Here is a 13856-nt window from a genome sequence, read left to right as displayed (position 1 = left end):
GCTGATTGGTAGTTGGGAGAAGATGACTTAAGGAGAAGAAAAATGAATCGTGCGAGGCATCCTGGAAGTTGGGGAATGTCAGAAGGGCTTTGAAGATGGGGAAAGCTGTGCTCTAATGGGCTGGAAGCAGAGAGGAGGAAATGTGGGTTGACAGATAATTTCTCCATTTTCCATCACTGAGATGTTTTGAAAGGGGACAGTACCATTCAGAGTAGAGAATACACTGACCTCCTCATCCCAGTTTGGTACAGTGTCTCAGCTATGAGATAGAAGATGACCAACCTTAGACTAATTCCTATTCCTTCTGAAACGAGGGGTTTTCCCGTCCTGTCCATCCAGCCAGTAACAGTGATTCCTTCCCATCACCCCGTTCTCAGAAACCCTCAGCCACTGCCAAGCTGATAATAGTAATGAAAACAATAATTGCATTCATTAAGCGCTAACTTTGTGTCGAGCACTGTTACAAGCGCTAGGGTACAGACAACGTAGTCAGGTTGTCCTGCCTCGGATTCACAGTCTTAATCCACATTTTCCAAATGAGGTAACTGAGGCCCAGAGAAGTTAAATGGCTTTCCCAAAGTCACGCAGCTGATATGTGGTGGAGGCAGGATTAGAAGCCATGTCCTCTGATTCCTAAGACCGGGCTCCTTCCACTAAATTATGCTGATTATTATGCTGTCTCTCTGGGTTGATCCCAGAAGCCCGCCCGGGGGAGGGTTTTAGGATGACTTCAGAATCATTTCTCGTTCTCTCTAGATTTGAAATCAGAAGACGTCAGAAAATACAACTGATTAAATGACCGATTGATTATTTGAGGTCATGAACAAGATGAAACTCAGAGAAGCAGCGTGGCCTAGTCTATAGAACATGAACCTGGGAGTCAGAATGACCTGGGTTCCAATCTCGGCTCTGCTACCTTTCTGTTGTGGGACCTTGGGAAAGTCTCTTCACTTCTCTGGGTTTCAGTTCCCTCATCTGTAAAATGGGGACTGAGACTGTGAGTCCCATGAGGAAAAGGGACTATGTCCAACCTGATTAGATTGTATCGAATCCCAAGACTTAGTACAGTGCCTGGCAAAGAGTAAGAGCTTAGCAGGTACCCTTGAAGAAAAAAAGGAGCTGAAGCATCCACCCGATGACCCAGATGGTCACTAATTTCGAGAACCGTTAAGATGCTATTGCCAAGAGAATCTTGCAGTTAAGTGCCATCACCGGATCCTCATCTCTGTGGGGACTCAAAGAATGTGGTGACAAGCCGCCATGATCCGGGGACCCCCCTCGGAACAGCAGTGGCTTTATCAAAGGGGACGGGGGCCCTGCCTCAAAAGTGTTTCTCAGTTTCCGCGGGAGAGCAGAGAGGGGCTGACGGCTCCTCGCTGTCCCTCCGTGGCCGCTCCATCCAGGGATCCGAGAAGAGAGGGGGGATCAGCCCAGCCCAGAGTGGGTCAGGGCGCCCCAGGTCCCACGCTAGCTCGGTCAGACTGACCAAGGATGGGGAAGGACAGGGAGGGACCATCAGGCTAATCGATGCGAGTGTGAGGGTCACTTTGGGAAGACGTTCATACCCGGGGTCTAGGGTGGAGTTGGAACCAGAGCTGCCTCCAGAAGCAGAGATAAAATATTTACTCCTAAGGTAGGCCCCTGGCCCCCTCCATCCATCTCCCAAACCCCGGCTACCATGGCATGGTGTCCGCCCGGTGCCGTGGTGACTTCAATCATCAGCTCAACCCACCGGGCAGGGAAAAGAGGGTATTTATTCATTCAATCGTATTTATTGAGCGCTTACTGTGTGCAGAGCACTGTACTAACAGCTTGGGAAGTACAAGTTGGCAACATATAGAGACGGTCCCTACCAAACAGTGGGCTCACAATCTAGAATGGGGAGATTGAGAACAAAACAAAACATATTAACAAAATAAAATAAATAGAATAAATATGTACAAATAAAATAAACAAATAGAGTAATAAATACGTACAAACATATATATATATATGCAGGTGCTGTGGGGAGGGAAAGGAGGTATGGCGGGGAGATGGGGAGGGGGAGGGGAGGGAGAAGAAGGAGGGGGATCAGTCGGGGAAGGCCTCCTGGTGGAGGTGAGATCTCAGTTGGGCTGTGAAGGGAGGAAGAGATCTAGCTTGGTGGATGTGCAGAGGAGGGCATTTCAGGACAGGGGAATGACGTGGGCCAGGGGTCGACGGCGGGACAGGTGAGAATGAGGCACGGTGAGGAGATTAGCGGCAGAGGACCGGAGGGTATGGGCTGGGCTGTAGAAGGAGAGAAGGGAGGTGACATAGCAGAGGGCGAGGTGATGGAAAGCTTTGAAGCCGAGGTTGAGGAGTTTTTGCCTGATGCGTAGGTTGATTGGTAGCCACTGGATATTTTTGAGGAGGGGGGTAACATGCCCAGAGTGTTTCTGGACAAAGACAAGCCGGGCAGCGGCGTGAAGTATGGATTGAAGTGGGGAGAGACAGGAGGATGGGAGATCGGAGAAGAGGCTGATGCAGTAATCCAGACAGGATAGGATGAGAGCTTGAACGAGCAGGATATTATTGAGACTGCACCAGCCAGATGCTTCCTCACCAATTCCTCCTCACAGGACTTTTCCCCCCCTCCAAATCTTGGGCGGATGCAAGAGAGAAGCACTGTGGCCTAGTGGATAGAGCATGGGCTGGGAGTCAGAGGCCTTGGGTTTAATAACGGCTCCCCCTCTTTTTATTTTTAATGGTATTTGTTATATGCTTACTATGTGTACAACAGTGTTCTAAGCACTGTACAAGTTAATCAGGTTGAACACAATCCCTGTACCTCATAGGGCTCACAATCTGAGCAGAAGGGAGGAGAGGAGAACTGAAGCACAGAGAAGATAAGTGACTTGCCCAAGGTCACACAGCAAGCATTTGGTAGAGCTGGAAATAGAGCCCAGTCCCAGGTTCTTTCCACTGTGTCAGGCTGCTTCCCTTCTGGGTGATTTGGGGCAAATCACTTCGCTTCTCTGTACCTCAGTTCCCTCATCTGTAAGATGGGGACTGAGACTGTGAGCCCTGTGTGGGACCGGGGACTGTGACCCACTCAATTTTCTTATATTCACCCCAGAGCTTAGTACAGTGCCCGGCATGTAAAGAGAGCTAAAGAAATACCATAAAAGGAGAGGTAAAAGTCATGACCCCTGAACTCAAAGACTTCCCAATCCAATTGGCTAGATAGGCAAAATGTCATTTACAAATGGGAGGAGAAAAGAATGGAACGGTGGGTATGTGGATGAGAAGCGGCATTGCTTAGTGGAATAAACACGGGCATGGGAGTCAGAGGTCATGGGTTCTAATCGCGGATCCGCCACTTGTCAACTGTGTAAATTCGGGCAAGTCACTTAACGTCTCTTTGCCTCCACTACCTCATCTGTAAAATGGAGATTAAGACTGTGAGCTCCAGGTGGGTCAACATGATTACCTTCTATCTCCCCCAGTGCACCGAACACTGCTTGGCACATAATAAGCTCTTAACAAATACTATCATGATTATCAGTGCTTGGTAATCATATCTTTGAGTGCTTAATGTGCACAAAGCACTAAACTGAGTGATGAGGAGAGTTCCCTATAAAAGATTTGGTAGACATGGTCCCTGCCCACAAGGAGCTCACCGTCTTGGGGGGAAGCAGACATTAATCAGCCAACCAATCGGAGTCATTTATTGAGCGCTTACTGCGTGCACAGCACTGCACTAAATTCTTGGAGGAATACAATAAAAATGAGTTGGTAAACATGTTTCCTCAAGGAGCTTACAGTCTAGAGTAATGAACCTTACCTTCAGCAGCAATATCCTGAGGGTCTGAGGATGCATTAAATCTGGAGATGATCACTGACAGATGGTGGGAGGAAGTGAATTAGCTAAATTCTCCTCGAGAAGGTGGAATTCCAGAGGGTTTTTGAGGCTGGGATATCTTCGGGGGTGGGGGTGGATTTGAAAAGGATGGATTTCCAGGCCAAAAGAAGTGTGGGAGCCAGAGGCGGGAGGAAGAAGCATCGAAAGCATGTCACAGTAAGAAGGTTATTTTTGGAGGGTTGGTTGAAGAACGAGGATAATGAGGAAGAGAGTTAGAATAGGTGGGTGGCACTGAAGCCAGTGATCAGGCATTCGTTGAAGTCAACCCAACTACAATCCTTTATTCCTCTAGACTCTAAGCTCGTTGTGGGCTGGGACTGTGTCTGATTATTATTCTATTGTACTCTCCCCAGCATTGCTACAGTGCTCTGCACACAGTAAGTGCTCAATCAATATTACTGAACGAATTCATTTTCCACTTTACAGGTGCTGCTGCATTCAAGTTCCCTCTGCTAGAAGCTGTGTACGTTTGTGTGTATATGTGTGTGCATGCAAACTATTGGGTAGTGGAAGCAGTGAACATGTTCAGGCAGTGGGGAGGGTTGAAGACAAAGATAGAAAAAAGATCTCCCTTCAGTCTGTAAACTCGATGTGGTCAGGGAATGTGTCAACCAACTCTGTTGGGGTGGCAGAGGTGAGACAGTCTCAGGAATTCCCTTTAAATCGACCAAAATAATGTGAAAATCTGGACCTGTCCTTATCCCCGCTGGATATGAAACTCAAAGATCATTTTGCATTCAATAACTGTCTCCTTTCTATAGAGAATCACTAGCGAATGTCCTCTCAGTTTCGTCTCTCATCACTGGCCTCTAACTTTGGATCTTCACTGCAGAAAGTCAATGCTGCCTCCCAAAAGTGCCCAACATCTCCACGGTGATAGGATCCCTCCTGCAGGGTTTCTCAGAGATCCGGGAGCCGCAGCTGGTCCACGCCACGCTGTTCCTCCTGGTCTACCTGGCGGCACTGACAGGGAATAAAACAAAACAAGTAGACAAGCATCAACACCATCAAAATAGAAGCACCGTGGCTTAGTGGAAAGATCACGGGCTTGGAAGTTAGAGGACGTGGGTTGTAAGCCCAGGTCTGCCACTTGTCTACTGTGTGACCTTGGGCAAGTCACTTCACTTCTCTATGCCTCACTTACTTCATCCGTAAAATGGGGATTAAGACTGTGAGACCCACGTAGGACAAGCTGATTACCTTGTATCTAACCCAGCGCTTAGAACAGTGCACATAGTAAGCACTTAACAAATGCTATAATTATTCAGCTCTTAGAACAGTGTTTGGCACATAGTAAGCGCTTAACAAATACCATTATTGTTATTATTATAAATAGAATTATGGATATATACACATCAGTAATAAAATCAATAGAGTAATAAACATGTACAAATATACACAAGTGATGTGGGGAGGGGAAGGGGGTAGAGCAGAGGGAGGGAGTAGGGTCTATGGGGAGGGGAGGAGAAGCAGACGAAATGGGGGGCTCACTCAGGGAAGAACTGCTAGAGGAGGTCAGCTGTCAGTAGGGCTTTGAAGAGGGGAAGAGAGCTAGTTTGGCGGATGTGAGGAGGGAGGACATTGCAGGCTAGAGGTAGGATGTGTGTGGGCCAGAGGTTGACGACGGGACAGGAGAGAACGAGGAACAGTGAGGAGGGTAGCGGTACCAGAAGATCCGGGTATGCGGGCTCGGATGTAGAAGGAGAGAAGGGAGGTGAGGTAGAAGGGGGCAAGGCGATGGAGAGCTTCGATACCAATAGTGAGGAGTTTTTGCTTCATGCGAAGGTTGATAGAAAACCACTGGCGATTTTTGAGGAGGGGAGTGACATGCCCAGAGTCTTTCTGTAGAAAGGTAATCCGGGCAGTAGAGTGAAATATAGACTGAAGCGGGGAGAGATAGGACTTTGGGAGATCAGAAAGGAGGTTGTTGCAGTCTGCCAGTCTGGATAGGATGAGAAATTGTACCAACAAGGTAACGATTTGAATCCAGAGGAAAGGGAGGATCTTGGCGATGTTGTGAAAGTGAGAAAGCAGGTTTTAGTGACTGATTGGGTGTGTGGGGTGAATTAGCGAGCGGGGTCAAGGATTCGTTCATTCATTCAATCATCTTTATTGAGCGCTTACTGTGTGCAGAGCACTGTACTAAGCGCTTGGGAAGTACAAGTTGACATAAGAGACGGTCACTACCCAACAACGGTCTCAGTGGCACCAAGGGAGCGGTCTTGTGAGATGAGAAGGATGGTAGTGTCGTCCACAGTGATGGGAAAGTCAGGGAGAGGACAGAGTTTAAGGGGAAAAGATAAGGAGTTCAGTCTTGGACATGCTGTTTAGGTGGCGGGCGGATCTCCAGGTGGAATTGTCCTGATGGTAGGAGGAAATACGAGTCTGGAGGGAGGGAGAAAGAACAGGGGAGGAGATGTAGATTTTGGTGTCGTCTGCATAGAGAGGCTACTTGAAACCGTGGGAGCACGTGAGTTCACCAAAGGAGTGAGAATAGGCGGAGAACAGAAGAGGACCAAGAACGTACCCTTAAGGGAAGGCTACAGTTAGGGGATGGGAGGGGCAGGAGGAGCCCGTGAATGAGACTGAGAATGAACGGCCCGAGAGATAAGAGGAGAACCAGAGAGGACGGAGTCCGTGAAGCCAAGGTTAGGTAACTAGTTTAGGAGAACAGAATGGTAGAGCGTGTCAAAGGCAGCTGAGAGGTCGAGGAGGATTGGGATAGAATAGGAGCCATTGGACGTGGCAAGAAGGAGGTCATTGGTGACCTTTGAGGGAGCAGCTTCGGTGGAGTGGAGGGGACGGAAGCCGTCATTTCTCCCAGCCCTAAAAACACTGTTAGGGCTCCATAGAAGGAAGTGGAAGAAAAGGAAAAGAGGACTTGGTCAGCGAAGTCCTCTTGGAGGAGATGTCCTTAAGTAAAGCTTTGAAGAGGTGGAGAATAAGACACACTCTTAAGGTAAGTAAGACCATTGGAAGAAGGGAGGCAAAGATGGATACAGATCCCATCCAACTGTTCAGATCCATCTCCTTTCATCCAACGACCTATCCATTCATCCATTTCCTCGTATAGAGGCATCTGCAATTGGATTCCCAGAACCTGCAGATTTGTGTGTGTTTGTTTGCTCCTGTCTGCACATATGTCAGGGCAGGATAGGAGAATCAGGGAGCAAATCCCAGACTTTGGGGAAGGGGGCCATCTGGGTAGGGAACGGTGGGGAATATTCTCCATCTCTCCCTATGGAACAGGTTTTTGGGGTCAGGGAAAAACCAAAGGAGTGACTAGATACGTTTATGGGTGTATGCGTCTACCAACCTGTTTGTATTGTACTCTCCCAAGTGATTAGAACAGTGTTCTGCACACAGTAAACATTCGATGAATACGATTGACTATGTGTGACTGTCCATCTGTGGGAGAACACCAGTCTGTGAGTGAGCGGGAATACATGTGAAGTCACTGTGTGTTTGGATAGATGTACGTTTAGCTGCAATTTTGTGTGTGAGAATGAATTTGTGTGTTTCAGGGTGCCTTCTAGGGTTGATATATCCTTGCCTTTTATGTCCCCTGGGGGCTTGATAAACATCGTTATTACTATTATCCGTCATTCATTCATTCATTCATTCATTCAATCGTATTTATTGAGCGCTTACTGTGTGCAGAGCACTGTACTAAGCGCTTAGGAAGTACAAGTGGGTAACATACAGAGAGAGTCCCTACGCAACAGCAGGCTCACTGTCTAGAAAGGGGAGACAGACAACAAAACAAAGCATATTAACAAAATAAAATAAATAGAATAGTAAATATGTACAAGTACCATAAATAGAGTAATAAATCTGTACATATATATATATATATATATAGGTGCTGTGGGGAGGGGAAGGAGGTAGGGCGAGGGGGATGTGGAGGGGTAGAGGAAAAATGGGGCTCAGTGTGGGAAGGCCTCCTGGAGGAGGTGAGCTCACAGTAGGGCTTTGAAGGGAGGAAAAGGCTAGCTTGGTGGATGTGCGGAGGGAGGGCATTCCAGGCCAGGGGGAGGACATGGGCCAGGGGCCGACTGCGGGACAGGCGAGAACAAGGTACAGTGAGGAGGTTAGCGGCAGAGGACTGGAGGGTGCGGGCTGGGCTGTAGAAGAAATGAAGGGAAATGAGGTAGGAGAGGGCGAGGTAATGGAAAGCCTTGAAGCCGAGAGTGAGGAGTTTTTGACTAATGCATAGGTTGATTGGTAGCCACCGCAGATTTTTGAGGAGGGGAGTAACATGCCCAGAGCATTTCTGCACAAAGATGATCCGGGCAGCAGCGTGAAGTACAGATTGAAGTGGGGAGAGACAGGAGGATGGGAAATCAGAGAGGAGGCTGATGCAATAATCCAGTCGAGATAGGATGAGAGATTGAACCAGCAGGGTAGCAGTTTGGATGGAGAGGAATGGGCGGATCTTGGCGATGTTGCAGAGGTGAGACCGGCAGGTTTTGGTGACGGATTGGACGTGAGGGGTGAACGAGAGAGCAGAGGCTTGTGAGATGGGAAGATGGTAGTGCCGTCAACATGGATGGGAAAGTCAGGAGGAGGGCAGGGTTTAGGAGGGAAGATAAGGAGTTCAGTCTTGGACATACTGAGTTTTAGATGGCGGGCAGATATCCAGCTGGAGATTTCTTGAAGGCAGGAGGAGACCCGAGCCTGAAGGGAGGGAGAGAGAGCAGGGGCAGAGATGTAGATTTGGGTGTCATCAGCATAGAGATTATAGTTGAAGCCGTCGGGGTGAAGGAGTTCACCAAGGGAGTGAGTGTAGATAGAGAGCAGAAGGGAACCAGGAATAATAATAATAATAGTGATAATGATATTTGTTCAGCGCTTACTATGTGCAAAGCACTGTTCTAAGCGTTGGGGGGGATACAAGGTGATGAAGTTGTCCCACGTGGGGCTCACAGTCTTAATCCCCATTTTACAGATGAGATCACTGAGGCTCAGAGAAGTGAAGTGACTTGCCCAAGGTCACACAGCAGACATGTGACGGAGGCGGGACTCGAACCCATGACCTCTGACTCCAAAGCCCGTGCTCTTCCCACTGAGCCACGCCGCTTCTCAGGAACTGACCCTTGAAGAACCTCTACAGTGAGGGGGCGGAGGAGCCCGCAAAAGAGACTGAGAATGAACGGCAGAAGAGTTAAGAGGAGAACCAGGAAAGGACAGAGTCTGTGAAGCCAAGGTTGGATAGCGTGTTAAGGAGAAGGGGGTGGTCGACAGTGTCGAAGGCAGCTGAGAGGTCGAGGAGGATTAGGATACAGTAGGAGCCGTTGGGTTTGCCAAGCAGGACGTAATTGGTGACCTTTGAGAGGGCAGTTTTGCTGGAATGTAGGGGATGGAAGCCAGATTGGAGGGGGTCGAGGAGAGACTTGGCGTTGAGGAATTCGAGGCAGCGGGTGTAGACGACTCGTTCGAGGAGTTTGGAAAGGAATGGTAGGAGGGAGATAGGGCGATAGAAAGAAGGGGAGGTGGGGTCAAGAGAGGATTTTTTGGGGATGGGAGAGACGTGGGCATGTTTGAAGGCAGAGGAGAAGGAACCAGTGGAAAGTTAGTGGTTGAAGATGGAAGTTAACGAGGGGAGGAGGGACCGAGCGAAAGATTTCATAAGATAAGAGGGAATGGGGTCAGAAGCACAGGTGGCCGGTGTAGCACTTGAGAGGAGGGAGGAGATCTCATGTGAGGATACTGCTGGGAAGGATGGGAGAGTAGCGGAGAGGGTTGAGAGCCAGGTGGTTGGAGAAGGCTCAGTCCATCAGCTTAGTACAGTGCTCTGCATACAGTAAGTACTCAATAAATACGATTGTATGAATGAATATTTATTGAGCTCAGAGCAGAGCTCTGTGTATAGAGTACTATACTAAGTGCTTGGGATAGTACAATATAACAATATAACAGACACATTCTCTACCCACAATGAACTTACAGCCTCCGTATGTGTCCGTAATTTATTTCATATTAACTTCTTTATCCCCCTTTAGACTGTAAGATTGCTGTGGGAGGAAACATGTCTACCAACTTTGTTACATTGTATTCTCCCAAGTCACTAATACAGTACTCTGCACACGGTAAATACTCAAAAATACGATTTCTGAATTGTTTGATTGATACTACAACTTCTTTAGGGGTTTTGCTGCTATTACTGCTACTATTACTGATACTGCTTTCCTGTGCTATATCTTTGTCCCCACTTGGAGAATCATGGTGCCAATGTTCCCTTGGAATTCCCTCCTAGTTACATGGAAGTCTTCCAAGTTTCTAGGTCAGTTTGTAATTGATAACTCTCTTCCAATATCCCATATGCTGCTCCTCCCATAGACTCACTGGCAAAACTCCTGTTGATTTCTTCACCTCGTAAAGATCTTTATACTGTGCAGGGAGTCATCAACACCTACCAATAACCAGCACATCCACGGTGAGGGAATTCCTCCTGCTGGGTTTCTCGGATATCCTGGAGCTGCAGTTGGTCCATGCGCTGTTCTTCCTGGCCTACCTGGCGGCTCTGACGGGGAATCTCGTCATTGCGGACGTCACCGCCCTCTGCCGGCGCCTCCACACCCCCATGTACTTCATCCTCAGGCACCTCTCCGTCCTCGACCTCTGCCTCATCTCCGTTAACGATTCCAACTCCATCCACAACCAACAAAAGATCCATCTCCCTAGTGGGCTGCGCTCTCCAGGTCTTCTCTGTGGTCTGGTTTGCTGTCTCGGAATTGTCCATCCTCACGGCCATGTCCTAGGACAGCTACACCTCCATTAGCCTCCCCTGAGCTATGAGGTCGTCATGGCCCCAGGGGCCCGTGGGAAGATGGTCGCCACCTCCAGGCTCAGCGGGGGCCTGTATACAGTAGTGTATTCAACTGGGACGTTTTCCCTGTCCTTCTGAAGGCCCAACTTCGTTCCCCAGTTCTGTGACGTCCCCTCTCTGCTGAAGATCACCTGCCCCAAGAAGCACATTGCTATCGAGACGACTGTGACTTTTAGGGTAGCCTTAGGCATCGTCTGCTCCATCGCCACCTAGTACCTGTGTATTTCCGGGCCGTGCTGAGGATGCCGGCCACTGAGGACAGGACAAAAGCCTCCTCCACCTGCCTGCCCCACCTTGTCGTCTTCACTGTTTTCGTCTCTGCGGGTTTATTTGTCTACATCAAGCCACCCTCAGACTCCTCCTTAGTCGTGGATTTGCTGGTGTCCGTTTTCTACATGGTGGTGCCTCTTTCCCTGAACCCCCTCATCTACAGCCTGAGGTAACGAGACATGAAGACCGCCATGAGCAGGATCCTAAAAGGGTCACTCACCCAGCCTCTACTCTGGACAAAATGTCTCCTTCCTTGTGCAAATAATCTCACACTACCACTTAACCAAGGAATTGTCTTTGGACCCAGCCATATACTTAGCTGCCCTACAGGGTTCACAGAAAGCAGTGGACGTTGATGAACTGTCAAACTCTGGGAAGGAGGCGACTAAGACTGAAGTAGGACTGACAATCCAGTTTTGGGGAGGCATCATGGGCTCAAGGAAGGGGAGTCCCTGTAGACTGTAAGCTCATTGTGGGCAGGGATTGTGTTTAACAACTCTGTTAAACTGAACTCTCCCAAGTGCTTAGTACAGTAAATCCAGTTTGGAGACGGTTCTAATCCCTTCTCTGCCACTTGTCTTCTGTGTGACCCTGGGAGAGTCACTTCACTTCTCCGTGCCTCAGTGACATCATATGTAAAACGGCGATTAAGACTGTGAACCCCACGTGGGACAACCCGATTACCTGTATCTGCCCCAGTGCTTAGAACAGTGCTTGGCACATAGCAAATGCTTAACAAATAAAATATATATTTATTTTTAATTTTAACATGGCCTAAAGGAATGGGAATTGCTCTGGACTGTTATCTCATTGTGGGCAGGAAACCTGTCTACCAACTGTGTTATATTGAACTTTTACAAGTGCTTAGTACAGTGCTGGGCCCGGAGTAAGTGCTCAATAAACATAACTGATTGATTGAGAAGAGTTCTGATGCCAGCTCTGCTACTGGCCTGCTGTGTGACCTAGGAGCTGTGACCTAACCTCCCTAGGATCTCTCTTTCTCTTACGCTCTGTGATCCTGTGGGATAAGAATTGTGTCTGAACTGATTCTCTTGTTTCTACTCCGGCAAATGGAACAGTTTAGGCACACAACCTCTTAATAAATACGATAATGATATCATTATCACTAATGACTGTGAAAATATAATGATACGCTTTTTAGCATAACTCTGGGGATGGGAATGAAAGTTGCAAACTGGGACGAGGTTTGGGAGAAGGGAAGAAAGGATGACTGCAGCTCAATATGTCTTGTCAAATCCATCCTCTCTCATCAATCCATCTTTCCTTCCATCCATCCATCCTACTAACCATTCAACTATCCAACCAACCATCCATCCATCCAGAACACGGGCTTGGGAGTCAGACGTAGTGAGTTCTGATCTCAGTTCCATTGCCTGCCTGCCATGTGACCTTGGGCAAGTCTATTAAATTCTCTATGCCTCAGTTACCTCATCTGTAAAATGAGGATTGAGACTGTGAGCCCCATGTCGGGCAGGGACTGTGTCCAACCTGATTACCTTGTTTCTACTCCAGCACTTAAAACAGCGCTTGGCACATAGTAAGCGCTTAACATAAGACCATGATTAATAATAATAATAATAATAATAATAATAATAATGGCATTTGTTAAGCGCTTATTATGTGCAAAGCACTGTTCTGAGCGCTGGGGAGTTTACAAGGTGATCAGGTTGTCCCACGTGGGGCTTACAGTCTTAATCCTCATTTTATATTTGAGGCAACTGAGGCACAGAGAAGTTAAGTGATTTGCCCCAAGTCACACAGCTGACAAGTGGCAGAGCCGGGCTTTGAACCGATGACCTCTGACTCCCAAGCCCTTTCTCTTTCCACTGAGCCATGGTACTTCCCTATTATTAGTATTATCATTATCACTGGTATTTATTGGCCACATCCTGGGTGCAAGGCACTGTAGTAACCTCTCAGGAGAGTTGAAAAGAGATATAATTACAATGTTCCTGCTCTCCAGAAGACACAGAAACAGACACAGACACGGAATAAATTATGTAGAGGAGGAAGGAGAGAATGGAAAGATGAAAGAGTGGATGAACACTTGATTCACGAGTGCAGTTTCTGTAGTCAGTATGAACATAGGTTCAACTGATTTGCAACCAGGACAAGTCAGAAGAAGTAGCGTTGCGTAGTGGGTAGAGCACGGGACAGAGATTCAAATGGACTTGGGTTCTGATCTGTTTTCCACACTGGTCTGCTATGTGACCTTGGGCAGAATTGCTTAATTTCTCAGTGACTCAGTTCCCTCATCTGTAAAATGGGGATTGAGATGTGAGCCCCACGGGGGACATGGACTCTGTCCAGTCTGATTAGTTTATAGCTACACCAGCACTTAGTATAGTGCCTGATATATACTAAGCGCTTCACAAAGACCATAAGACAAAGTTACAGTTGGCCGATTGACTGACAGATTGAGTGTCTCAGGTTGTGAATTAGACAAAGGTGCAACCATTCATAGTGGCTAACGACTGTCGGTGAAACAGGAACTTTTGGGACGCTGGGATGCAGATGCTGCTGTTTCCACGGGAATCCCGAGGGCCGGCACCATAGCTTATGTTGCAGGGACCGGGCCTTTGTCATTCATTCATTCATTCATTCATTCATTCATTCAATCGTACTTTTTGAGGGCTTACTGTGTGCAGAGCACTGTACTAAGCGCTTGTGAAGTACAAGTTGGCAACGCATAGAGACGGCCCCTACCCACCAGCGGGTTCACAGTCTACGAAGGGGAAACAGACAACAAAACAAAACATATTAATAAAATGAAATAAATAGAACAGTAAATATACACAAGTAAAATAAATAGAGTAAAAAATCTGTACAAACATATATACAGGTGCTGTGGGG

The sequence above is a fragment of the Tachyglossus aculeatus genome, chromosome 3, assembly GCF_015852505.1.
Source record: "Tachyglossus aculeatus isolate mTacAcu1 chromosome 3, mTacAcu1.pri, whole genome shotgun sequence".
NCBI lineage: Eukaryota > Metazoa > Chordata > Mammalia > Monotremata > Tachyglossidae > Tachyglossus > Tachyglossus aculeatus.
The sequence above is the reverse complement of the archived record's forward strand: the minus strand, read 5'-3'. Positions refer to the sequence as shown.